This window comes from Mirounga leonina, unplaced genomic scaffold, assembly GCF_011800145.1.
Source record: "Mirounga leonina isolate KUSES-001 unplaced genomic scaffold, KU_Mleo_1.0 Mir_106, whole genome shotgun sequence".
Lineage (NCBI taxonomy): Eukaryota > Metazoa > Chordata > Mammalia > Carnivora > Phocidae > Mirounga > Mirounga leonina.
In genome coordinates this window covers 5840129-5867974 of record NW_023270232.1, presented here as the reverse complement: position 1 = coordinate 5867974, position 27846 = coordinate 5840129, and the positions used below count along the sequence as shown (strand labels likewise).

Below are 27846 nucleotides of genomic sequence, written 5' to 3'. Positions count from 1 at the left end.
CACCGAGAAAAGGTCAGCTCTGCGGGTGTCCATGCTGCAAATGCACATGACCCAGCACAGGTAGGTTTCAGCCCAGGGCCCAGGGCCCAGCAGGTACTCTGTAAATGCAGCCCTGTTTGAACCAGCATAAGAAAATGGGGCCCGGGGGAAGGACGCTGACCCCTGGGTCCCACATGACAGAGAAGGTTAATGAGGAAGCGACATGAAGGCCAGAGGCTGTGGAGACCCCTTCAAGCCAGGCAGGGGGGAGGGTGACTCTGAGGGCCCCCGTCTGAGAAACAGACCCCACCCCTGCAGGAGAATTGCCTGGCTGAGACCCCTGGGTCTCTCCTGTCGACTCTCTCTCTCTCTCTCCTTGCCTCCCGGAGGAACAAGAAGAAAGGGGCACCTCAAAAGTCCCCTGGACTCCTCATTCACTCCTAAGGACTGAACACATTAGCAGATTGAGCAGGATTTGAAATCACAAATGATGAACTAACCTCAAGTGGCTTACATCTCCACCTCCCACCCCAGGGTGCACTTTCAGGTTTGTTAGCGGGGAGAGGATAATTGTGGCAGTGGGCAAGACATCCCAGAGCCCAAGAGAGGGCCAGGCCCTGCACAGAAGCCATTCCCCTACCACCTGACCCACAATTCCCACTGCATGCTCCACAGAGCCGGGGCCCCCAGTGCCTTCCAGGTGTCTTCAAGGTCAAGACTAGTCTCGGGACAGTACCAAGTATCATCGCCTTCTCACCATGAGTGAAGACACTGATGGAGCAAAAGCTACAGGTGAGACTCAGCAGGAGGTGAGACTCAGCAGGAGGCATGGCACTGGCCCCCAACCAGGCTGCCCGTCACTCAGAGTGACAAAATATGCCAGAAGGTCTTTGATGAGGGGCACCTGGCTGGCTCAATCAATGGAGCATGCAACTCTTGATCCCAATGTTATGGGTTTGAGCCCCATGTTGGGTGTAGAGATTACTTAAAAACAAAATCTTAAAAAAAAAGTCTTGGGGCGCCTGGGTGGCTCAGTGGTTAAGCGTCTGCCTTTGGCTCAGGTCATGATCTCAGGGTCCTGGGATTGAGTCCCACATCGGGCTCCTGGCTCAGCGGGAAGCCTGCTTCTCCCTCTCCCACTCCCCTTGCTTGTGTTCCCTCTCTTGCTGTGTCTCTCTGTCAAATAAATAAATAAAATCTTTAAACAAACAAACAAAAAGTATTTAATCAAGCAGTAAAACTAATTTCACTGAAGCTCAGCCCTTGAGTACACGTCTGTTTACTATTCTGTGTGATGACAGTGTGTACCTGGGCTGGTTCAGGGTACGACAGGTGTCTGGGGGAAAGGCACCTGTGAGCTTGTCTGGGCTCTCAGCTGAACTAGCCTCTCTGTTCACAGAAAGGACGGCCGGCAGCCAGCCAAACACCAGTTATTCAGAATTGGGTATCTGGCAGAGATTATCTCAAAAATGAACAAGGTGAGCCTTTCCTTTCAAGGATCACTGTTGCCAATGATCAAGTTTGAGCTTTAAGGGAAACAACTGAATTTTGGAAAACTTGCATCAGCCATTGTGAGTCTGACAGCTTCCCAAAACACAAAGACTTTGCAATGACACGGTGATGATGCTAACATATGTAATTTCTGGATGTTGCTGAAATGAAATGTGTACACATTTAGAAGATCTGTATAACTCCGTGAACCAATATTTTCCCAATGGCCAATACATGATGTTACAAAACCACCCCTGTGTCAAAGATCCATTCAGGGTGCAAGAGAGTCTGATGGCTCTTAATGAAACGAATTATGAAAAATTCATTAATATGATTACAGATTCTACATTTCAAATGACCTTTAAGAAACTATAACATGTTGAATTTTTATGTAGTCTCAAGAGAAAATATCCAGAGGCTAATAAAATATTCTTCCCTTTTCCAACCACTTATCTGTTTGAAGCTGGATTTTGTTTCATATACTTCAATCAAAACAACATATCACAACAGTTGAATGGAGCAGATATGAGAATCCAAGGGTCTGTTATTAAACTAGACATGAAAGTGATCTGCAGGGGCTCCTGGCTGGCTCAGTCCGTAGAACATGCGACTCTTGATCTCGGGGTCATGAGTTTGAGCAACACGATGAGTGTAGAGATTACTTAAAAAATTTTTTTTCAATCTTTAAAGTGATTTGCAAACACACTGTATTTGCAATACAATGCCACTCTTCCCACTGTATTTTGTTTTGGAAAACATAGTTCAGTTTTCAGGGGAAAAAAATGTATCTATGTTAACATACAATGGGTTTGCTATTATTTTTAAATAAATTTACACATGTATGTTTTTAAATATATTCAGTTTTAATTTCTAATACGGTAAATATCAGTTTATGTATATAACCCACATAAACAGAAGTTCTTTGGAGTCTTTAATTTTTAATAGTGTAAAGGAAGGAGGCCTGAAGCTAAAAGGTTTGCAAACAGCTATGATTTAACTCCCATAAACCCTTTGGTTAACATGTACTAGCATCAGTCCCATCTTGCAGGTACAGACCCTGAGGTTCAGAGAGTCTGGGTAACCTTCAAAGGTCACACTCTCACTCTCCAAACTATCCCTCCCCTAACATCATGCCCCTGAAGGAAGTGGAGAAGGATGACCAATGACATAGTAGAAAGGAAACCACATAAGTGAGAGAAGAGAATTTGGGGGCAGAAAAGAACTTTCTATACAATGCTAGGAAGACATATAGTTAAACATCAGTAGATCAAACTACATAAAAAATGGTCAGCTTTGGGCCGCCCGGCTGGCTAAGTAGATGGAGCCTTGATCTCAGGGTTGTGAGTTCAAGCCCCATTTGGGTTTACAGATTCCTTAAAAAGAAAAATCTTTAAAAAAATGGTCAGCTTTTAACCAACACAGAAAAACTACAAAGCTGAAAGGCAAATGACAAACTGGATAAAGATATTTTTGACATTTTTTTTATCATTTATCATATTCGATATGGCTCTTTTCAAGCCAAAAAACAAGTATATCTTGAGAGTATAACAGACCCAAAAAACCCCAAAAACCCAGCCAAGAAATACAAATGGACAATAAATGTGAGAAAAAGACATTCAACCTAACTTGTAATTTAAAAACTTGAAAGCATGAGGGGCGCCTGGGTGGCTCAGTCGGTGAAGCATCTGCCTTCAGCTCAGGTCATGATCCCGGGGTCCTGGGATTGAGCCCCACATCGGGCTCCCTGCTCAGTGCGGAGTCTGCTTCTCCCTCTGCCTCTCCTTCTCTCTCGTGTGCTCTCTCTCTAATAAATAAATAAAATTAAAAAAAAAAAACTTGAAAGCATGAAATGCCCCATCTTGCCTCTCATTCTATCAGATAAAACAGCATGAAAACACCCAGCGTCCAGGTGGGTGCCAGGGACGGGCTCCCTCCGAAACACCTGGCAGGATGCACCTTGCACTACTCCCTAGAGGCCAATCTGGCACTAATTCTAAAATACCTTAACAACACACAACCCTTTGATCTGGCAATTTTCCTATCAGCTGATTCCAAGGAAATAATCAGAGATATGGCCACAAAAATGTTCATCATAGCTTTGCTTAGTTTAGTCAAAGCCTGAAAACATCTTTCACATCAACCGTGGTCAAAGTCCGCTGTATCGTGGATGTCATCGTGTAGTCATTAAAATGGACACGGTGTCAGATGACCATCACTTAACAGAATGTGGAGGGAAAGAAGCCAACACACTGTCTGATTCTGTTCGTCTAAAACTCAAACACAGGCCAAACTAATCTATGGTGTTGGAAGTCGGACAAGACGTCCCATTTGGAGCAGGAAGGAGGGGATGACGACGAGGTGCAGGGATCCGGGGTGCTGGGAGACTTCTGTTCCTTGGCCTAGGGAAGGCTGTGAAGGCTGTGCTCATTTGGTATAATCATCAGGGTGGATACTTGTGATGTGCCTACTTTTCTGACCATGGGTTAAACTCTTAACTTAAAAGTTTCAAAAGCGGGCGCCTGGGTGGCTCAGTTGGTTAAGCAACTGCCTTCGGCTCAGGTCATGATCCTGGAGTCCCCGGATCGAGTCCCGCATCGGGCTCCCTGCTCTGCAGGGAGTCTGCTTCTCCCTCTGACCCTCCCCCCTCTCATGTGCTCTCTCTCTCTCATTCTCTGTCTCAAATAAATAAATAAATAAAATCTTTAAAAAAAAAAAAGTTTCAAAAGCAAAAAGTAACAGTTTATTTCCTCACATAGGAAAATCTCTATTGTGTGTTTAGTTACCAAAAAAAGACACAGTATACACAGGTGTGCCCACACATACATACACACAAGAAAAACTTCTGGAAGGCTAAATCTCAAAACATGCATGGTGAACTATGGTTATCACTGGAAAGTGGGGTCACAGATGGTTCTTCTAATCTTCCTACATATCTGTTTTCTCTGTTATTGTTTTTAAGATTTATTTCTTAGAGAGAGAGTGGGGCGTGCACTCGGGGGTGGGGTAGGGACAGAGAGAGAGAGTGCGTGTCAAGCAGACTCTCCACTGGGCAGGGAATCTGCCACGGGGCTCAATCCCAGGACCCTGAGATCATGACCTGAGCTGAGACCGAGAGTCGGACACTTAACCGAAGGTGCCACCCAGGCACCCCTCTCTGATGTTTCTATGATGAACATAAACTGTTGATAGAAAAAAGAGGGAAAAACCATAGCACGACACAGTATGGCCACTGACAGCAACAACCCTGGTTCTGTATCAACCTTACAGCCCAAAGAGCCCCTGACCCCACCGGAAAAGCCCAGAGGACTAGGTGTTCCTGAGTTGCCACTGACAGAAAGCTAAACACCTTCCCATAGAAATCATTAGGATCTTGGAATCAAAAAGACCTGGGTGGACCCCAGCCCTGCGCCCCCACCAGAGGCCTAGGTTACTTCCTGAGCCTCAGTCTCCCTGTGGTGGAGAAAGGCTTAAATGAGGTCATGGATGTCCAGGCCTGACCCAGTCAGTGCCCAGAGCGTATGTGATACACAGGCTCCCCCAGGTTCCACCGAAGAAGAAATGGGGGCCCAGGGGGCTGAGTGACAGCCCTGGGAGCACCTGTATAGCCCCCCTGGCCATCAGCTCCCCCAGAATACAGTGCTGGCTGGACACTGGACTTGACCTCAGGTAGCCTCCCCTGGAACTCACAACCATCATCCCCATGAAACCTCCACGTGGAAGACCAAGGCAGGAAAGGTGGGTGGCTGATCCAGACAGGAAGTGACCTCACCGGATGAATGACAGGCCAATATTCCACCGTGAGCCCCACCTGCTGGGGACCTTCGGGGTCATGGGAGCCAGGAGTGGGTGGGTACACGGAGGCCAAGGAGGAAACAGGATTTACTGCAGAAGGCCAGGCACATGGCAGACCCCCCGGCAGGGAAGTGACTTCATTTCACACTGTCGCCCTTGTTTCCGTCCCTGACATGGCAGGGAGTTAACCCTGACAGGGCCATTCTCCCCTGGGCTCTAGCCAACTCCACACAAGCCAGGGGGGAGAGAATCCAGGCTTTCTCCTCTCCCCCACTCCTGGGATCCCCAATCCACAGAGAAGGAAAATGAGGCTCAGAGAGGCTGACCACAAGACAGGAACTCCAGGACCTTTCTCTCTCTACACTGAGCTGCACAGAGGAGGGAGATGTTAATTCAGGCTCAGGAACTCAGGGAAGGCTTCCTGGAAGAGGAGACCACTGAGCTGGGCCTTAACGGAAGAGTAACATTTGACAGACAAGAAAGGCATCCCACATGGAGGAAACAGCACAGAGAAAGAAGTGCTTGGTAATGTACAGAGGTACTTGTGAGGCCAGAATACAGGACAGGGTGGGGTTGGGCTGAAGCTCAGTTGCCTTGGGGACTGTGCCAGAGAGTCAGGATGTTGCTCTGTGGGGTGACCATTGCGCACACTGGGGCAATAGTAGAGTTGCATGATGATGCCCTGTGTCAACCTAAGAGGGCTGCATGGAAGAGGCAACACATGGAGAAACCATCTCGGCAAGGGCCAGCTATTACTGTGGGACCACTGGGGCCCAAAGCTCAGCAGACCTCACCGCCACCACCGCCACCACCCAGCATCCCCAACTACACCGGGTTTCTCTGCAAAGGAGAGGGAAAGAAATTCATAGTACCAATAATAGTGTGTGCCAAGCTATGTATCAGACGCCAGACCATAGCGTAGCAGGGCGCTGAGGGCACAGACTGTGTTCCAGACTTAGCCCCACGACCACCGGCTGTGTGATCTTGACAGAAACACTTCACCTCTCTCGGCTTCAACATCTGTCAGATGAAGACAAGGCCCATGCCACTCCGAGGATTAACTGAGAGGGTTCCTGGGCACGCCCACCTGAGCCTCCATAGCCAGGGTTCAGCCAGCATTCGCTGCCACGTTACCCTTCCAAACTCCCCCGTGGGCTACGTCTTGTGGCCATGCTGAGCCACGGACAGGCTGAGTGGACTGGCCTAGATCACATGGCAAAGAAACAGCAGAGCCAGGATTCAAACTCAGGCCCCCTAACACCCAGGCTGATCCTGGCCCATCAGGCAAAACAAACCCTGAAACCCTAAAACCTAAAACCCTCTGCGCTGGCTCTCCAGGCCTCTGGGTAGCTTCCGGCCGGGGAAGAGATCTACCACCTCAAACCTCCAGTGACCATGGGAAGGGCAGGGAGAAAACACCAGGGCACAGCAGGGGAAGAAAAATATTTTGAAGTTTCTCCCTGTTCCTGTTTATCTATCCTCTTGATCCAGAAGCTCCTGGTAGCTGTTTGTTCAGGGAAAGTTCTGCCAAGAGCGACATCCTGCCGTCAGCCACCCTGGGCCCAGCGGCCCCTGCCAGCCTTGGGCTGGGGACACTCCTCAGTGCAGGACCACATCCCTGCAGCCCGCTGCCGAGGCCAGGGAGGCTGCTTCATAAAGGGGCTTTCGACAGAAGCTGGGGCCCGGGAACGGGGACCCAGCCAGGGAGGAGGGGCCACTGCTGCTATCTCCTTGGCCCCTGCCGGCACCGATCAGCTCCATGCTCAGCTGCAGAGAGATGACAGACAAGGATTCAAGGAAAGGATTCTGAGCCTGGCCTGGACACTGCAATGGGCGTGGGACTGCAGAGCATGGGCTGTGCAGTCAGGCCGACCTGGCAGCCAATCCCGGCTGACCGATGACTTGCTATGTGACCTTGACCAAGTCACGGAGCTTCTCTGAGCCGAATCCCCTTATCAGTAAAATGAGGATAATATTGGAACCTACTTCATAAGGATGTGGTGAGGATTACATGAGACAACACAGGGAAAGGGCTGGCCCCTAGTAAATGTGAATAAATGTTATTTATTCCCACACCTACCAACAAGCTAACACTCTCGCTCAATCCTGAAGATCTGAGATACCTTTAAAATAAGCTCAGGGGCAACTGGGTGGCTCAGTCGGGTCACTGTCTGCCTTCGGCTCAGGTCACGATCCCAGCGTCCTGGGATCGAGCCCTGCATCGTCCTGCATCGGGCTCCCTGCTCAGCGGGGAGCCTGCTTCTCCCTCTCCCTCCGCCCCTCCCCGTGGCTCCTGCTCTCTCTCGCTCAAATAAATAAAATAAGCTCAAAAGAACAATTATAGCTTCAAAAAAGGAATGAAATTCTGACACATGCTACAACATAGATGAACCCTGAAGCTATTAGGCTAAATGTTTAAATAAGCCAGACACGAAAGGACAAATACTGTATGAGTCCACTTACATGAGGGACCTAGAGCAGTCAAATTCACAGAGATGGGAAGTAGAAGGATGGCTGCCAGGGGTCGGGGGAGGGAGGGTGATGGGGAGTGAGTGTTTAATGGGCACAAAATTTCAGTTTCAGAAGAGGAAAAAGCTCTGGACATGGTGGTGACAGCTACACCACAGCGTGAACGTACGTAATGCTACGGACCTATACAATTAAAAGTGGTTAAATGGGTACATTTTATGGTATGTATATTTTATCTCAATTAAAAGAAAAGGCTCATTCAAAAAAAAAAAGGCTTTTGGATGCCCACATTAATTTCTGTCCCTGCCTTTGGACAGTTGAGGGTCAAGAGGTGGGCAGGCATGGAAATTGCTGAAGGCACCACCTCCCAGGGAGTCGGTGCCATCAGAGACCTGGGTGGGGGATGCTGAGGAAAGAGGTGCGCACATTACCTCCTGGGCCCGGCTGGGCTGGGAGGAGGCAGCCCTTGAGCCAGGGGGGCACCAACTCAGACCGAGCCACTCTGCCAGGCTCCTTCCAGTGCAAGATGGGGTCTGAGCCAGGCAGCCCCACGCTCCTGCACCCACCAGGAGCACAGTGAGTGTGAGAGATGTGGGGGCCCACTCACACCTCACGCTTGCACGTGCGCATGGGCACCCCCCCACACACACACACACATGCTACCAGGCCAAAGACACCAGATCAGCCCTCACACACCAATCCCAGCCTGTGGGCACCAACATCCAATAAATAACAGCGGTTCCTCATCAATCCCAGCACCTACCACAAGGAAGGCAAACTGTGGCCCGCCCACCATGTCCAGGGCCAGGGATGGGGAAGGAGGTGTGTGAGCAAGAACTGCTCAGTGGGCATGCCCAGTGTAAGGAGACCTGGAAATACAGCCCTCCGGAGACCCCCTGACCTCAGCCTGACAACCCTACCCACAGGGCTAGGCTGAGAAGCAGGCCGCATCTCAGAGGTGGGAGGTGGGTAGGAACAGGGGTGAGAGGGCCTGGGGGTGGTAGACTGGCTGAGCTCCACCATGAGTCACTGTGTGACCTTGGGCAGGTCACTTTCCCTGCTGGGTCTTTTGAAGACTCCTTAGCTTCCTTCTTGGTAAAATGAGCCTTCTATCTCACCACCCAATGGGCATACATCCTACAGAAGTGTGTGTGTCCACCACAAGACAAGCAGGAGTGTTCAGCAGCTTTTTTCACCATCACCAAAAGCTGGAAACAAGCCGAAAGTCCATCTATAGGGAAAAACGGACACATGGTGGTATACTTCTATAGTGGAATACTATAGAGCAATGAAAAGGGACAACCCGCTGAGGCCTGCGGCCTCACAGATGACTCTTACTATTGATGCTGAGAGAAAGAAGCCAGAAGAATCCAGATAAAAACAACTCCTATTCTATGCTTCCATTTACATAAAGTTCAAGAGCAAGCAAGACTAATCCCTTGGGAAGGCACTCCAAAGCATAGACACTTGAGAGTGGGGCTCAGGTAACTGACCGGGAAGAGGCCCCAGGGAACCTTCCGGGGCACTGAAAATGTTCTCTATCTTGGTCTGGATAGGGGTCATCCAGGTGATACCTCTGCAACCATCCATCAAACTGTGCCCTGCTTTACTGTCTGTAAATGAAACCTCGATTTACAGAATAAAATACAAACAGCTAAGAACTCCTACTCTGTCTTCCTCTGAGGACTGCAGCGAGGGTCTGCTGGGAGTCTGCACGTGGAAAGGGTTGAGTGGTGGTAAGAACGTGGGCTGTGAGGCAGAAGGACCAGGGTTCAAATCCTGATGCTCCCTCTGACTGGGTCCATTTTTTTTCCCTTTTTTAGTTTATTGTTGCTGTCGTTCGCCAGATTTTTTATTACATAAGTATGTGTACCTACTGTCCAAATCAGATGAAGGTGTATAAAGAAAAAGCTTATGCCCTTCCCATCCTCCTCTGAGCCCACCTCTTAAAAACTTCCCTCTCCGACAAGGCTCTTTCCCTTAACTAGACAACACAAACACCCCTCCCATTTATACACAGACTCCCAACCCTGTCTGTTTACTGACAGTAAGCCATTTCATTGAGTTACTACTCATCCAACTAACAGCTACTACGTATCAACCACATCAACCAGAGGGGCGCAGTCCTGCCCCTTCATGGAACAGACATTCCAACAAGAGAAACAAGAGAGGGAGAGGGGATGGAGTGACAAGGGAGTCCACAAAGAAATACAACAATGACACACTGTACACACTGGGATGTGGGTTCCAAGGGGCTGAGAAGCTCAGACAGAAAATGAGGGAAGGAGGGAAAGGACCATGGTCACAGAAGGTCTATGCTGATATCTGAAGACAGGGAAAGCTTCGGCCAGGTGAGAAAGCATGCCAGGCAGCAGGGACAGCACGGGCAAATGCCCTGGGGTGGGGAAGAACACAGAACTGAAAGGAGACAGTGCGGTCTCCAACACACTGCCGCAAAATCCCTGTGCACACAGCCTTCCATCCTGGTGGTTTACGTCTTTAGAGCAGGCTATGGAAATTCACACCGCTGAGATAAAAAGGCATGTGCATTTAAAACTATAGTAGGTTCTGCCATCTTACTTTTCCAAAAGGCAGTAGCATTTTGCCCAGCAACTGGCAATTGCTTAAGAGGGCCAGTTTCCTCACATCTTCACTGGTTCAAGAAGTCATTGATCTTTGTCCTTTCTGCCCCATATGAAATCTGTCCACTTCCTGGTCTGTAAAGTGGGGTCAATGACAGTTCCTCCACCTCAGGATGCTGTGAGATTTAAGTGAGAAATAAATTCATCTAATCTGCTAAGCTCAGTGCCTTGCACAGAGCACTGAACAAATGGGGATAGCCTGTGACCATCATTTCTGCACAAATGCCAGGAGGTACACCTGTCCCTTCCACAATCACTGTATTGACCAGGCGAACTTCCTAAGGGGAGCTTTGAAGGCTCAAACCCACAGGGTAGAGCATGGCGTTCCCTGGAAACAGGGACAGAGGGAGAAGGAGGTAGAAATCACGGCTCAGGAGAAGAGCAGTGAACTGGGTGGGAGTCAAGAGACTAGGTTCAGGTCAACCTGAGACTCAGCTTCCTCGTCTATTAAATGGGCCAATTCATTTCCTCTTCATTCTGCAAATGTTCCTGGGGCACCTACTATGTGGGAGAAATTGTTCTAGGAGCTGACAACACAGGACAAAAATCCCACCTTATACATGCTGGCTGGAGGCACAGAAATACACTCCATAAATTAGTAAAATATATAGGGTATGGGGAGGTGAGAGTGACATGGAGGTGAGGCATGACATTTTAGACAGGGTACCTAAGGGAGGCATTTGAGTAAAGATCTGAAGGAAGTAACACAGCAAGCTATGTGGCTCTCTGGAGAAAAGCATCCCAGATCAAGGTGACAGCCCATGCAAAGGCCCTGAGGTGAGGTGTTCCCAGTGTGCTGAAGGTGCCCTGAGGCAGTGTGGATGGCTCAGTGTGAGCAAGGGGGTGGGTATTAGACGGGGTGTCCTGGAGGCTACGGTAAGGACACTGGCTCTCACTGTGAGTCAGTGGGGTGCCGCTGGGGTCCTGGGGCAGAGAATTGTCTTGATCTGACGTTCACGTTCTAACCCGGTCACCCTGTGTTGGGTAACAGGGTGGGGAACGAAGGTGGAAGCCCACAGACCTGTGTGGGGTATCCCATGGGAGTACAAGTGCTGCTGGGGGCTGGGCCAGCAGTGTGGGGAAGGTGAGGGGAAAAGGCTTCACCCCAGATCTACTGTGAGGGTGAGGCCCACGGGGCCTGCTCACACGTGGTTCCAGAAGTGTGAGAGAAAAAAAGGAACCGTGGATGACTTAGGTGTTTGGCGAAAACAATTGAGATGAGACAGACTGGGGAGGGACTTGGAGACCCACGAAGAAGGACAAACGGGACAGAGGAGAGGTCAGCGTGGCGCATCTACAGGCTTCACTGCCCAGAGTCTGGGCCACAGCCAAGGCTGGCTGCTCACAGGTGGGGAAACTGATGGAACTGCGTTCTACAGTGAACACCTGTTGTTTAGAAGCCAGAGAGACACAGAATGAGCTAAGGAGGTGGACAGGCAGGAAGCTGGCCCATTTGGTTCCTATGGCTCCCACCCACCACCCCAAACAAGGACCATGGGGTGGAGGCCCAGCGTCCCCACCACTCAGGAAGTCTGCAGGACCCCATGAGGCAATGCAGGATGGTGGCTTTTCCAGCGCCGGCAACATGGCTCAATCCAGTCTCCATGGATGGCTGCTCTGGGATCCATGAGCACTCTCTCTCTCTCTCTCTCTTTTTTATTGGGATTTAATTCACATACCATAAAATTCACCCTTTTAAAGTACAATTCGGCAGTATTTCGGACATTCCCAATGCTGTGCAACCATTACCACTCTCTAACTGCAAAATTTCAAACCCAAAAAGTTAAATGCAAGGTTACCATATGACCCAGAAATGCCATTCCTAGGTAGATACCCAAGAGAACTAGGTATCCAAACAAATGCTTGTACACCCATGTTCATAGCAGCACCATTCACAATAGCCAAAAGGTGGAAACACTCCAAATGTCCCTGGACTGATACATGGATAAACACAATGTGGTCTCTCCATACAATGGTCTTATTATTCAGCTATAAAAAAAAATGAAGCAGGCTACATGCTACAACACAGTCGAACCTTGATAACAGGATTCCAAGCCAGACACAAAAAAGCACATATTATATAATCCAATAGGTAAATCCATAGAGACAGCACACAGCTTAGTGGTTACCAGGAGCTGGGAAGAGGGGCAGGGCTGGGGTGGATCCCAAGTGACTGCTTAAGAGATACAGGGTTTCCTTTTGGGGCGATGAAAATGTTTTGGATGTTCAACATCACTGATCAAGGAAATGCAAATCAAAACCGTGATGAGATATCACCTCATGCCTGTCAGGAGGGCTACCATTTAAAAAAAAAAAAAAAAGACAAGTGTTAGCAAGGATGTAGAGAAATGGGAAACCTTGCACGCTGTGGGCAAGAATGTAAAATGGTGCAGCCGCTCTGGGAAATAGTAGCAAAGTTCCTCAAAAAATTTAAAAGAGAATTACCACGGGATCCAGCAATCACGCTCCTGTGGATATTTACCCAAAAGAACTAAAATCAGGATCCCAAACAGATATTACTATTAGCACACTCGTGTTCACTGTGGCACTAATCACAACAGCCAAGAGGTGAAAATAGCCGAAATGCCCACTGACGGATGAATGGATAAAGAAGATGTGGTCTAGCGTACAACAGAATAGCGCTCAGTCTTAAGAAAGAAGGAAATTCTGCGATATGCCACAACATAGATGAGCCTTGAGAACGTTATGCTAAGTAAAATAAGCCAGTCCCAGAAAGACAAATACTGTAGATTCCATTTATATGAGGTATCTAAAGTAGTCAAATTCATGCACTCACAGAGTGGAACCGTGGCTGCCAGGGGCCAGAGGGAGGGGAAATGGGGGTTAGTAATCAACAGGCATGAAGTTTCAGTGAAACAATATGAATACATTCTAGAGATCTGCTGAACAACATTGTCTCTATAGTCATCATTATTGCACACTTAAAATTTTATTAAGAAGGCGGATCCCATGCTAAGTGCTCTTACCACAATAAACTAAAATTTTAAGAAATGTTTTGGAATTACACAGAAGTGATGGTTAGTTGTACAACATTGTAAATGTACTAAATACGCTGAATTAGCTGCGCACTTTAAAACAGTTAATCTTGTGTCATGTGAATTTCACCTCAATTTGTAAAAAAAAAAAAAAAAAAAAAAGTAATGAGTGCATCCCCTGGGTCATCTGAATGACCTTATTCATAAGCAAGCACCGCCGTGCAATTTGGGGCTAAAGTCTGCCCCTGCGTTTACAATCAAGGTCCTTTTCTGTGAAGGCCAAATCACATCATTGCACATGGTACAAACAAAGGTGGTGGTTCAAGCAGAGGAGGGGGTGAGGTGGAGAACTGAGCCACCCCATACATAGCCCATGGCAGCCTGGACATGCCCAGTTCAAAGGCCTGCCTCTTAGGAGTGGGGACCATGTTCGTGTTGACAGCATCTGTGTGAACTGAGCAAAATCCACCTCTGTTTATGCCAAATGCCTGATTCCCACAGGAAGTGGGTTTAAGAGCCAATATAGACAGATTTCAATAACACCACTATTCCAACCTTATCTTCAATCAAACAAGCCAGCTTCCCAGATATCAAGTGGTGCACTACTGAGACAGACATTTGGGGATTACTCACTGGCAGTCTGGGCTCTAATGTGAGTGATCAGAATTACCCCCAAACCAGCCAACCAGCCAACATCATTAATGCCACTCTGTACAGCAAGTTCAAGTGACAGAGGCAGGGGAAACAGAAGAGACCCAGCTTTCTATCAATCCAACACTGGCAATTTAGGTGCAGCTTACATCCTTCCAATACATTAACATTGTTCATTTGCAATGGGTTGGCTTTCTGGTTTTATTGGTATTTCATGTTTATTTCATGGTTATGGAGAAACTATGTAAATGTAAGGCATTTACATCTAGTTTTATATTTGTACACATTTAAGTTATTATTCTAATAAGAAACCTTCAACCAACGGAGTGAGGTTTTTCTCTCTCTCTTTTTTAAAGATTTTATTTATTTATTTGAGAGAGAGAGAGAGAAAGTGAGAAGCAGGCTCCCCACTGAGCAGAGAGCCAATGCAGGGCTCCGATCCCAGGACCCTGGGATCATGACCTGAGCTGAAGGCAGATGCTTAACCGATTGAGCCACCAAGGCACCCCCTATTTTTTTCTTTTAAAAGAGAGTCCACAAGGGGCACCCGGCATTGGGCTCTCTGCTCAGCAGGGGGTCTGCTTCTCCCTCTCTCTGCCCCTCCCCCCAATTCATGCTCGCGCGCTCTCTCTCTCAAATGGATAAATCTTTAAGTAAATAAATAGTAAAAACTTTAAAAGGGAGTCCATAAAACAACACACACACACACACACACTGCATGACTCCATGCAAAATGTCCCAAATACGCGACTTTAGAGACACAAGCGACTTTAGAGACACAGAAAGTAGATCAGTGGGCTGGGGGTGGGGTGTGACAACGAAGATACAGAATATCTTTTTGGGGGTTGATAAAAATGTTGTAATCAGATAGTGGTGACACAGGCAGGACTCTAAATATACTAAAAGTTATTGAATTGTACGCTTTAAATTGGTGAATTGTATGGCATATAAATTCTATCTCAAAATGCAATTTTTTTTTTAAGATTTTATTTATTTGAGAGAGTGAGAGAGAGAGCACAAGCTGGGGGGCAGAGGGAGAGGGAGAAGCAGACTCCCCACTGAGCAGGGAGCCCGACGTGGGGCTCGATCCCAGGACCCCGAGATCATGACCTAAGCCAAAAGCAGACGTTTAACCGAGCCACCCGGGCACCCCCAAAAATGCTATTTTTATTTTGTATTTATTTTTTTAAAGATTTTATTTATTTATTTGAGAGAGAGAAAGCAAGAGAGCACAAATGGTGGGGAGGGGTAGAGGGAAAGGGAGAAACTCCCTGCTGAGTGGGGAGATGGATGCAGGACTGGATCCCAAGACCCTGAGATCATGACCTGAGCTGAAGGCAGGCACTTAAGCTATTTTTAAAAGAGGAAGGGTCCACATGTTACCCAGGTCTGAGCAGCACTAAACTGGAGAAATCACAGGGAAATCAGCAAGCCCGCCTATTGTTAGCTTCCCTCCCAGGCTCACTCTCCTCTCCCTCTCCCTAAACCGTCCCCAAGAGCTCAGAGAAGGAGGCTGACATGAAACCCAGTCACAAGACAAGCCCAACCTGGAACACAACTCAGGATCCCCATCTCACAGAGTTCACTTCATACAACAACAGCAAAATACTATTTTGAATTATTAAACTAGGAAAAACTTGAAAACAATGAAAGCAACCGATGTTAGTAAGTATGCACAGAATGTGAATCATTTATACATGCAGGGCAATAGTCAAGGAAAAAAGCATGACAATACAGATGCAGAGCCTCCATGACCCCATCGGGCAGGGTCAGGTAGAGCCAGGCACATGCAAACCTGAGCCCAGGAGTCCCTCTTCCCCAGAAGACCACAGACATCCCCACCCCCCACCCGCACACCCAAGGCAGGGTTCCTGTCGTCTCGACAAGGTGCAATTTCACTGCAACAGGAAGGGAGGCCTCAAGGCCTTTGGTCGTCCAACAAATCACTCTCTCCTTAGGCCTATCCCTTCCCGCAACATGTCATGGAGCCTGGAAGAGGTAGCCCCTGCAGCCAGCTGCCAGTGGGAGGCGGGAGTGACAGAGGCAGGAACGCTAGCCCACCCTGAGGACAGTCTGATCTCTTGTGTTCCAATGCCTCCCTCCTCCAGAAATCTGATCTGAATGGCCCACCTCCAGGAAGCCTTCATTCTGTCTCCCCAAAGCCTGGCTGAGCCCCAGCTCAGAGCCAGGGGGAGAGGGACACCTGCCCGTGTAGCCCAGGCCCCCATCTCTGGGCCCGTCGATCCCAGGGAAGGGACACGGAGTTCCAATGGCAGTGCTGGGACCCTCCCCAAGACCAACGGCTAATAAGTGAGAAAGCAGCCCCAGGCATGGCCCCAGTGTGACTGACATCCCCAAATCAAAACTACACAAATTCACACGGAGGCACAGAAGAAACAACCAAGGGATACTCAGCAAACTGCGGACGGCGTTATCTCTGGCGAAGACAGGAATTGGGGCATGGCGGGGGTTGCACTTACTCTCTCTGTACGAAGCTACTACTTGATTCTTTCATAAAGATAATTACTTTATATTCTTTTTTAAAGATTTTATTTATTTATTTGAGAGAGAGAGAGAGAATGAGAGACAGAGAGCATGAGAGGGAGGAGGGTCAGAGGGAGAAGCAGACTCCCTGCCAAGCAGGGAGCCCGATGCGGGACTCGATCCCGGGACTCCAGGATCATGACCTGAGCCGAAGGCAGTCGCTTAACCAACTGAGCCACCCAGGCGCCCAACTTTATATTCTTTTTTAATTGTCGGCACTGGGCAGGCATCCCCTGGGAATCTAAGAAACAGTCCTCCCACACCCTGGAATACTACTCTGCAGTCAAAAAGGAAGGCACAGGCCATACATCCAGAACATGGGCGCATCTCAATGCCACGTGGAGCAGAGAAGCCAGACAGGAGACTACCTATGATGTGAGTCCATTTATGTGACAACCTAAGAAAAACAAACCCAGAGGGACAGAAAGGACCTAAGTGGGTTGGGTGCCAGGGGTGGGAGTGGTGACTGGCTGCACCAGAGCTTGAGGAAGACTTCCAGACGGTGAAGTGCTCTCAGACTTGAGGGAGGTGGTGGCTGCAGGTCCCTGGCAGTTACCAGCACTCACAGCTGTGCACTTAGAATGCACAAATTTTATGGTACATATACCTCCATAAAACTTTTTTAGGGGCACCTGGTGGCTCAGTCGGCTAAGCATCTGCCTTCAGCTGCCTTCTGGGATGGAGTCCCACATCAGGCTCTCTGCTCTGCGGGGAGTCTGTTTCTCCCTCTCCCTCTGCCCCTCCCCACATGCGCTCGCTCTCTCTCTCTCTCAAATAAATAAATAAAATCTTTAAAAAAAATTTTTTTTTTTAAGTAAGGCAGAGGTGGGAACAGGAATTAGCTGCCCCAGTGGGTTTGGGTTTTCCTTTGGGGTGATGAATGTTTTGGAACTTGACAGAAGCAGTGGTCAAACGACATTGTGGATGTACAGGCCACTGAAATGTACACTTGAAAATGATTGATTTTATGTCAAATGAATATCACCTCAATAAAAAAAAAAGTTTTGGTTTTTTTTAGGGAGGGAGGGAAAAAATTATGCCCATTTTGCAGATGGGAAATTGGGCTCCAAGGCAGCAGTGAAATGCCAGTCCAGGGCTTATCCACCTCAGGCCCGGTTCAGGGCCCAGTAGAGAGACCTGCACTGCACCTCCCTCAAGGGTTCTGCACCTTGGGCACCCCATCTCTAGGGAGGGCCCTTCTCTCTGAAGAATCTGGAAACCAGAGCTTCCCAACAGGCCTTGGAGTGAGCCAGCAGAGCAGCCCCTGCAGGAGACCTCCAAAGTCCATGAGGCTCCATCCAAAGGCAGGGCTGACGTGGGGGCAGGGATTGTGCACCCACCGAACAGGTGGTCAAACTGAGGCTGAAGAACTGCTGGGCCAGGATGTGGATGGGAAGGGAGCCGCCATCAGATCCAGCCTGGAGGAGGTCTTCAAGGCCCTGCCAACCAGGGCCCTGGGGCTCTGATGGAGGGCTGCCCTCGAGAGTTAAGAGGTCAGCACCCACTTCAGGCACCCTAGGAGGAAGGACTCAATAACTACAGGGCAGCAAACTCTGTGACCAGCAGGAGAGAGTTAACTTCGTCATGGGGTCTACAGTTCCCGGAAAAGGAAAAGGAAAAGAAAAGAGGAGGGAAACTCCCCTCTGTGCTTTCTAAACATCCAACAATCTTCAAAACATCCAAGCATCCCTGTCCTACGCTCTGGGGAAGGCCTGGACAGAGGCCGCACAGCCTGCAGGCAGGCAGGCCCTGGGGCTCAGCAGGCAGCAGAGGCTCGCAAGGCCAAGGTCATCTGAGGGCACCCACCTCTCTCCTCCTGCATGGGGCCAACCCAGTCTCTTGGCAGTGGGTCCGTCTCTCATGGGAGAGGGCGGGAGGCCGAGCAGTGGACCCACAGCGCTCCCAGCACCACACCCTCCCTCCTGGAATTTCTAAAAGCCCTAGCTCCCTGGGAGCCCACAGGGTCAGCATGACACACCCAGTTCCCAGATGCTCCCTGCTGCCTGCCTTGGGCATGCAGGTTACCCCAGATGCCCTGTGTCTCTCTCATCAGAGTACTCCAGCCAAGAAGGGACACCCTTCAGAGCTAAAGCCAGTCCGCATGTCAGTTACAGGAAATATATAAAACACTTCCCAAGGTCCCAGAATTCCACCGTTAGACATTCACTCCTTAGGAAAAGCTAAGGAGTTTTCAAAGGCTTCAGTTCATTCCCAAGATGGGGGACCTATTAAAGCATGGGTATCTTAACTAAGAGCAAAAATAGGCATGTTCCTGGGGCAGGAGCAGTCTGGAGCCCCATCTCAAAAACAAGGGCCCCTAGGGAGGGTTGACAGGCATTTCTAAGAGGCAGAGGGTCTCTGGAGAATGAGGGGACAGCAAATGTGACTCCTAAAAGGGAAGTGAGAGGTGCAGAATTCTGGTGGGCCTCCAGCTTGTGTCCTGAGGGAACCCAGGGCTGCCTCTGAGCCCAGAGTGGGAGGAACAGAAGGTCCCAGCATGCAAGGGCTTTCTTGACAGGGCGAGATGCTAAGTGTGGGTCCCCTCCCCAACTGCATGGATCTGCTCGTGTTCCTAAACACACCAAGCTGTCACCCCTCTGCACGGGCTGCTCTTTCTGCTTGGGAAGCCTTCCCTCACCTTTGGAAATTCTTGTCCATCCTTCAAAGCCCACCTGATGCATCACCCTACCCCCCAGGCAGGCCATTCCCTCCCTCCAACTCCCATCACAGCTAGCGCAGACCCCGGGAAGGTGCCAGTCGGGTATGGTACAATGTATGTATGTGCCTCTGTCACCCAGCAGGGACTCGGTCTCACTCACCTTTGGTCCCCTGCCCCTCATACTGAACCCAGGGCCAGGAACCCCAATCGAGAGGCATGCGCACTGGTGCCTTCGGACCATGAGGCACGGTGCAAGCAGCCTGGCCTCACACACCTCTCCCTCTGTGGAGAAAGCATTCATCACGGTAATCACAGAAGCATCTGATGTTTACTGAGCACTTACTATGAGCCGCATGTGACCCAGGGGCTCTCCAGGCACCACCTCCTTTCATGGTTGCGACATCCCTCTAAGGGATTTCCTATCATTAACCCTGCGCTACACTAGGAAATCAGGCACAGAGAGGAAAAGTGAGCTGCCCAGGGGCGCACAGCTAATGAGAGTAGGACCCGAAACTCAGACCCTGGTGGTACGGTTCCCGAACCAGTGTTCTTAGCCGCTACAGATCCACTGGCGGGTAGGAAGATGGTCAGGGAGCAGGTGACAAGCTCTGCATAGAAGAGGAACTCAGAGATTTGAATGGCCAGTTCTTCCCAAGCCTTCTCTTTCCCCAGGTCCCAGCCAAAGACCCAAGAAGAGCAACAGAGCCTCTTCCCAGACTGAGGCTGCTTGCAGGCCCACTCCTGTGCTGAGTGCCGGCTCTACAAAACGTCAAAGGGCCGGCAAGCACCTTGGCCCATACCAGGGAGGCACCCGGCTGCCCGCTGGGACGCAGAGCCATGATCTGGGGCTATTCTTAGCAAACCACTGGCTCCCCTCCCAGAGGCCTGGCAGGCAGCAGGCCCAAGCCTCCATACGCCCTGCCTGCCATTTCCTGACCCTGCATGTGGAGATCCCACGGGATTATGGAGTGGCTGGTGGGCAAGGGTTGAGGACAAAGCCCTCCAGCTTTCTAGTGAGAGGTGCGTGCCTGCCCCGCTTGCCTGGCCAGGCCCCTGGCTGCAGCTCTGGGGGGTCCTGGCCACAGGGGAAGGCTCGTCATCAAAGCTGCAGAGACAGTACTCACTCTGTACCATACCCTGGGCCACATGCCTTCCGCTGATTTTCTCCCATTTAACCCTCAAAACACCCTCAGGGGCTGGGGGTGACTGGCCCCATTTTAAAGATGAGGAGTTTTCTGCTAAAGGTAAATTAATTCAGACGTTAAGTAATTTGCCCAGGGTCGTGCAGTGGGTTAGTGTCAAACTGTGTCTAGACTCTGGGCTGGCTCCCAATCTCCAGGTTGGGCAGAACCGAAGTGATGACAGCCAGAACTGGGGGCCCCCTTCCCTGGCCAAGCCCAGGGTTTAGGGGAGGGGGCACCTGAGGGCAATAGTCTCATCAAAGACACCCCCCCCCCACGCATGTCTGCCTTTTCTCTTCCCTAAGAATGGTCTCTTCCTGAGGCCCCTGGCTCTTCCTGAGGCACCTGGCTGGCTCAGTCGGTACAGCCCGTGACTCTTGATCTCAGGGTCATGAGTTCGAGCCCCATGTTGGGTGTAGAAATTACTATTAAAAAAATAATAAACTTTAAAAAAAAAAAGAATGGTCCCTTCCCTGCCAGAGACCCTCAGGCTTGGGCTCAAAAGGAGAGTCCCCAGCCAGGTTCCTTCCCTACCCAGGCCACACAGCCTCACTTCAGGAAACTTCTGGAAACCCAAGGAAGATGAGACTTAAAGGTTCAAGGAGCCCCTGCTGGTGCTTAGGGCATGCACCCAGCCCTGTAACTTAGGGAGTAGGGAGGTCAAATGAGTCTCAGAGTAAAAGAGAGAATACTAAGCCTTTTGGGAGCTTCAAACCCCAGTGGGGACCTAGAAACAAAGCCACACCACAGATCACCTGCACCACCACCACCCTAAATGGGACAATTTCCTGCTACCGCGCAGAGTCACAAGGATAACTTAGTGCACACCTCAGACTCCATCTTGGAACCCACCTCTGTCCATGTCCTGGCCTTCCTGTCAGGCGACTCAGCAGGCCCACAGCCAACTCCATGGCTGCCTGGTACTCGAGCTACTTCCTTGTGACTCCACACCTCCTGTCTGTGAATGGCAGCTCACATCCATGCTCGTCATCCATATGCCTGCCCTTTACACATCTGCCTCTTGCGTGGGGAGGCTCGAGTCCCCGTGAAGGCGTAATCTGCTTATATAGAGTCTGTGGCCCACGTGTGGTCCACGCTTATGTGTCCACGCTGTCTGCCCCTTCACACATCTGTTCCCCTGGGTTGCGTGCCCACCTCTGTCACCTTCCTGTGTCTGTCTTCATTCACATCTGCATCCAGTTCCTGTCTCTGCCCACACGGCTGCAGACCCAAGCATGCACACATCTCTGTGCACACCTGTGCCCGGGTGACCCTGTGTGTGCCAACTGCTTGGAGGCGGGTGGGTGTATTCACACGAGTGCTCACAATGCCAGCCACGGGCCGTGGGGTGAGCTCAGCACACCCTCTCCCAGAATAGCGCCCAAGGCCATGAGCACAATGCTGCCTCCACAAAGTGTTCCAGAAAAGCAGAAACCTGCCAGGGACGATGGGGGAGGGGGCAGAGCCCCCAGACATAGCAGAACCTCAGAGTGAGGTCAGTGCTGCCCCGGGACCACCCACATCAAGCCAACCCTGTCCTACCCTCCCCCCGCCACCTCCATCACGCCACCTTCAATACCTGATGGCCGGCAAAGGAGAGAGCGCCTGTCTGTGCTCACAGGAAACCCTGGCTCAGGGCCTCCAGCCTTCCAACCTCATCCCCAGCCCCTGGCAATAGAGGCTCTTCAGAAATGAAATGAAGACTTCCTCCCTGCTGGCCTCTGAACCTCCCATAAGGTTGGATCTAGACCTCAAACCTCAGAGGCCCCAGGGAAGCTGGGAGAGTCCCGTGCTTGGCCTGACTCCAAAAACCAAATGGGTTTCTTCAGAAATCTACCAGCAGGAAAAAAAACCCGAGAGTGGGGCTGGGGGCGCATACAAGCAAGAGAATCTCCTGAATCCTCCTGCGGCTCCCGGTCCATGGAGGTGGAGAGGTCCTCACTAGGAGCAGGATAACAGGGAGGGGAGGGGTATGGTGCTGGAACATTTTAAATAGATTTAAACATATGCATATGATTGCCTGAGAATGGGATTCCAGCCCCCCCAGCGATGGCAGCCTACATCACTCATTTAGCAATTAATCACGTGGAGCCTCTTGGCATTTCCACTATTATTAGTCCAGGACTGGTATGGGAAGCCTGTATCAACAGACTTTCTGTATATTTGTCTTGCATTCCCCATAGGGCTGAGCCACCTGAGGACAGCACCCCCCGAGTCCTCCCACACTCCCATCCTCCCCAGCAGAGCCGGGGGCCTGACATTTAAGAGGTGCCCAGTCACCGGGTCCAGCTGCTCTGCACAGAAGCCAAGGAGTTGGTGCCTAGACCTTTGGTTGGGAGAGTAAAAAATCCCAGAAGCTTCCTGAAGCCAGGACACTTTCTTCCATCTCTGACTCCCCAAGAGATAAGAACAGGTTCCAATCATCCTGGCCACTTTAGAGGCAGGTCCAGCGGCTCTCCCACACCCCACTCTGCTTTCTGACAAGTCACTGACTCTTCAGGAAAAAACTCTGAAGATGAAAAGGGACTCTCCCAGGAGACCCAAGCCTGCAGAGGGACAGAGCCAGAGGGGCTCAGAATCAAAGCTTGAGCCCACTGGGACCTCATAACTCCAACCAGTCCCATGGGCCTCAAGCCCGTTAAAGATGAGCCCAGGGACCCCATGTGTGGATCATGAGATGGCTTCCCTCCTCCCAACTGCTCAGTGAGCCTGGCTCCGGGGGCCGTGCCCCGGGCCTAGCCCCGAAGAGTGGAGGTGCCGCCAGCCCACGTTTACCCCAGTGCGAGGGAAACCTTGGGGGAGGAGACAGCCCAGCGCCCGGCAAACGACTCAATAACCGCCCACTCTTTATTGAGGTCCCGCTTCTCTCCCAGGCACCAATACCGTGCGGGTTTGGATGGGAGCCCAGAACCTCTCCTCTCCCGGAGCCCAGGAGGCGTGCACAGCCGGGGATGGGGAGTGGGTGGTCTCAGCCGCCCCGGGCAAGGGGGTGCCCAGGGGACTCCGGAGCTGCCCTCCCATCGCCAGCTCCGGGTCCGGACGCGTCGATACCTGCCAGCCCGCGGCTCCGGGGGGCATCCGCGCTCCTGCGGCTGGCGCGCTGCGCCCGGACTGCGGGCGCCGAGTCAGGCAGCGGCTGGGCGCGCCCCGCGCGGGCTCCGGCTCGCTCCTCCCCACTTCCCCAGCCCATCCGTGGGCAGAGGCGGCTCCGGAGGCGGGCAGGCCGGGCGCAACCAGCCGAGGCCAGGAGAACCGCAGCCCGCGCTCGTCGGTGGTGGAAGATGCGCGCCCCAGCCCCAGCGCGCAGCTCGGCGCCCCGCGCCCCCCACGCCGAGGGGCGGACCCGGGCGGGCCGCCAATCACCGCGCCCGCCCCTGGCCCGCCTGAGCCCCCGCCCCAACCGCCGAGGGGGCGGGGGGCTCGGATTTAAAGAGACACTCACCCCAGCCGCGTCCGGATTGGCATCCCAGAGCCGCGACTCCCGGGCGGAGAGGGAAAGCCTGGCCCCACCTTCTCCGGCCCCGCTTCCTCCCTCTGCCCGCCCACCCTCCGCCGGGAGGAAAAGTTTGGGGCGGGGGAGACTGCCTGAGAAGCCAATTCCTCTTCCCTTGTCATTAGCTCGGCTCCTTCTGGAAGATGCCCAAACCCTCCATCCAGCCTGGCTGGAGAAAGAAGCCAATGCTCTCGGCGCCACACCCCCTCCCAGACTCCGGCTTCCCGGGAGATCCGCGGGCCAGGGCTTCCTTCGCCCCTCTCTGCTTTTTTAAAGCCCGGCCGTGCCTCGGCGGGACCCAGAGGAGCATCGGAGCCTGAATAAATGCTTCAGTGTGCTGTGCAACCTGAGCTGGGCGATTGCCCTGTCTGGGCCTCAGCCACTCCAGTGTCCACGGGCACAGAGCCGACTGTCCGCTCAGTCCTGGGCTCCTCCCAAGCCCTGGACGCCCCTCAGCCCTGAGGCTTAAAGGGAAGCGCGAGGCAGAAACTTCGGAAGGGGAGGGGACCCTCTGCCCCCATCCCCTGAGTGCCGGCGGTGACACGCCCAATCCCCGCCCCTTGGATGCCCGGCTCCCGGTCCCCACGCCCCGGCAGCCCACGCGGGCCGGTGGCTCGCACGCCCCCGCCGGCGCCCACGTGCCTTCACTCTCTCGCCGCCGCTTCCTCTCCGGGAGACTGGCTTTGTTGTGGTTAGCGAGTCACTTCCTCCCTCTCTCCACACTCGGGAAATCCTTCTTCCCACCTGTCACTACCTGTCTCGCCCCCACTCAGGGCTGGAGAGGGAGGTGGGGGAGCCGGATCTCCCCAGGAAGGAGGCAGCGCTGGCCAGAGGGCGACGGGCTGGAAGAGGGGCACGCATGCCCCCCCCCACCCCCCGTCAGCCCTGGGAATAAATGAGGACAAAAGGAATGGTTGTCGTCTGTGGTTCTCTTATCAGGTCTCCAGCACCTAGGTTTCAAATGCTTCATTCACCTAGATGAGTTTATGAAAAAGTACTGTTATTACCCCTACTTTAGTGGGTGGGGAAACTGAGGCCCAGGGAAGACTTGCCTTCCGCTCCAGGCTTGCCTCTGCCCCACCCAAGATGTGCCAGAAGAAGGGCAGAGGAAGTCCAGGAGCCGCTGGGGAAGCACTCCTGACCGCCTTCAGAGTCCGGCAAAGCGAGACTCAGACTGGCTCGCAGTCTACGGGCTGTGTGGTGTGGGAAACGTGACATAAGCTCTCTGATCCCCAAGTTCCTCATCCATAAGCTGGTCTGTCCGCCTTCAAGGAGGTCTTGAAAAGCCAGAGAGCTGGGGTGCCTAATGCTTGGGGCTAGAACGCTGCCCATGGTAGGCTCCATCCTTGGGCGCCATTCCCTTCCTTCCTCCTCTTGCCACAACCCCATAATTCACCCCATCCCCTGCCAGATGCCCCACTGATGCCTCTGCCTGCCATCCTGAGGCTGCTGCATTCCTGGGTACTGCCCCCCTTGAGGCCGGGGGCTAAAGTAAGCATGCATGCCCCCGCGCTAGCATGAGCACGCACACACACACATGCACACGCACACAAATACACACGTGTGCATACATGCTTCTCCCCCTCCCTCACTGTCCAGCAGATGCCGGGGGCTGTGTCTGCATCTATTCCTCTAAGACGGAGCTCCTGGAAGACAAAATTCTGACTCTGACCTGTCTTTTGGTCCCCAGAGCAGTACCAAACTCCTGCATTTGTAGTCACCATGCACACAGTAGGTGTTCTTGTTGAATCAAGCAGAAAAGCCTAGGGTAGAGGTGTCCCCAGGAGAGCCAGCAATCACAGCCCTTCTAGCTCCGACGCACAGCCCCAAGGCTCAGCTGGTAGACCCCAGAAGTAAAGGACTGGAGGCCTCAGGTGTTTCAGGGTCACCCCAGACACTCCATCTAGACCACAGTGCCCCGCCTCACCAGCCCACCCCCAGCTCCTGAAGTTCTGCCAAGTCCCTGCTGGTCTTGGGGCTAGGAGTACCCCCCAACCACAAGAAAGGCTCAGGACCAGATGTGCCCCACCCTGGGCCTGGGAGGGAAAGAGAGCTGAATACTGAGGGAGAGAAGAAGGAAGGGACACAGAGCGGCCCTAAGTATGACCAAGAGAAGACACTCTGCTCTCTCCCCGGCCCGAAGCAGGAGGGAAGAATCCCTTGTGCCAACTCTTTCAGCCCAAACTGCCCCAGAAGCTTCCTAAGAGATCTGGAAGCTCAGAGCAGAAGGCCAAAAGTCCCTAGAAAGGGATGAATGGTCCCAGAACAGGACTTCAAAAACCAGAAGGCTCCGGACCTACACCCACTCTTATGGCACCCCCACCAGCACTATGACCACCCCACATTCGACATGTACATACGGCACCCAAGACATCACGTCATCATCTAAAGGATGCCGGGGCCCCACAGATGGCCCTGTACAAATGTGTGCACTTGTGTGTGCATACATAGGTGCTTGTGTTCCTCATGTGTGAGCTCATGTTTGCAGGGGTGTGAATAAGGGTAGGCACGTGGGCCCAAGTGTCCAACGGGCGTGAGGTGGACACACAAGTGAGCATGTGTATACACGTGAATATGTGTCGCACACACACAAACCAACCTATCGCAGCCCAAAGCTACACAGAATAGCCAATAACCCTACTAGTCACACTTCCAGGATTGTCTGTGGCCTCCACAGCCCCCTCTGCCCAAGCAAGCCAGGTGCTGGTTCTCTTGGAAGAGAACTCCCACGTCCAGTCCCTGCCCAGAAACATAAGCTGCGGGAACCCCAGTTCCCTCATGGGAACACTAGAGCCAAGAATTATTTCCTTGACAGGCACAAATGACTCGCCGGAAAGCAGAGGAGCTGAGTTCAAACCAGCAAAGATGAGACTTGACGAAAGATGAGAAACAGGCCCTCCTGCTCTTCTCTGCTTCTTGCTCCCTGCCAAGCCCACCACAGGCCGTAGGAGGCTGGGCCCGAGACAAGGACAGAGTCAGAGCAGGGAGCCGACCTAGCCTTGCTCCCCAGGGCACTGCTTTGGTCGAGACCTGGGACCTACGTGGGCCCTCCAGGCTGAGTGGGTGTCTTGGAGTCTGCGGTCTTTCCCCTGAGCCAGGTAGCCTCTGAGCCTCAGGTGATCACAGCTGCTGTCTGAGTCCCAGCCTAGACCATTTCCCACCTGCCCTGGCTATCTGGGGTCCTGCTGCACCTGCCTGGCCTTCCAGGCCCACTGCCCCATCTCCAGGACCCAGCACCCCTCTTCTGTTCAAGCCCCTCCCATGTATGGCCCAGGCCTTATACAGACGCGGGCTCTGAGCAGGGCAGACTTGCCCTGGATCTAGCCTCCATAACGTTCCCTACCCTAAAAGCCCCCACATTTTTCGAGTCTCATTTTCCTCATTTGTAAAATGATGTGAGTGGTTCCTGCCTCCCAGGAGTGTCTGGAGGAATGAAGGGGTGCCTGGCACTCAGCCAGAGCTCACCGATGGCACCTCTTTCTAGCGTTCCTATTAGTGCCACCCGAGCTTGCACTCTGACCCAGCCCTGAACCTGCCAGGGCAGAGGGGTTCTTCAAGGCCGAGGTCACGTTCTACCTCCTCCAGGCAGTCTTCCCTGCTAACAGGATCTCTGTCTGCTCTGGATTCTTTCCCCCTCACCTCTGTGCAGGGCCCTAGACCTGAGCACCCTTACCTGGCATGGGACACATGTTCAATAATTGGCATCATACTTATCAGCAGGATCATTAATTTTATTGCTTATACTCTTCCACGTCTAGGTTCAAGAATAAGATCTACCATGACTGAAATTCACACATCGGATTCCAATTTTGGTGACTGAGACTCGAAGTAAGAAATACGTTTTACATTGGGACCACCAGCTACCCAGAGCCATGAAAATGTGTGTGTGCCACAACAAAATGCTTAGCCTTCTGTGTGTGATGCATTCTGATCCTTTCTAGTCTATCCT

General features: G+C 51.9%; 1 protein-coding gene across 1 annotated transcript in view; it reads right to left on the bottom strand.

Moving 5' to 3' along the window:
- Positions 1 to 23676, bottom strand: part of LOC118018360 (paladin-like) — a 70347-nt gene extending 46671 nt beyond the window's left edge. The window contains exon 1 of the mRNA XM_035016824.1: positions 23456 to 23676. The gene's annotated coding sequence lies outside the window, so the exon portion shown is untranslated. The remainder of the gene's footprint in view (positions 1 to 23455) is intronic.
- Between the last annotated feature and the right edge of the window lie 4170 nt (positions 23677 to 27846).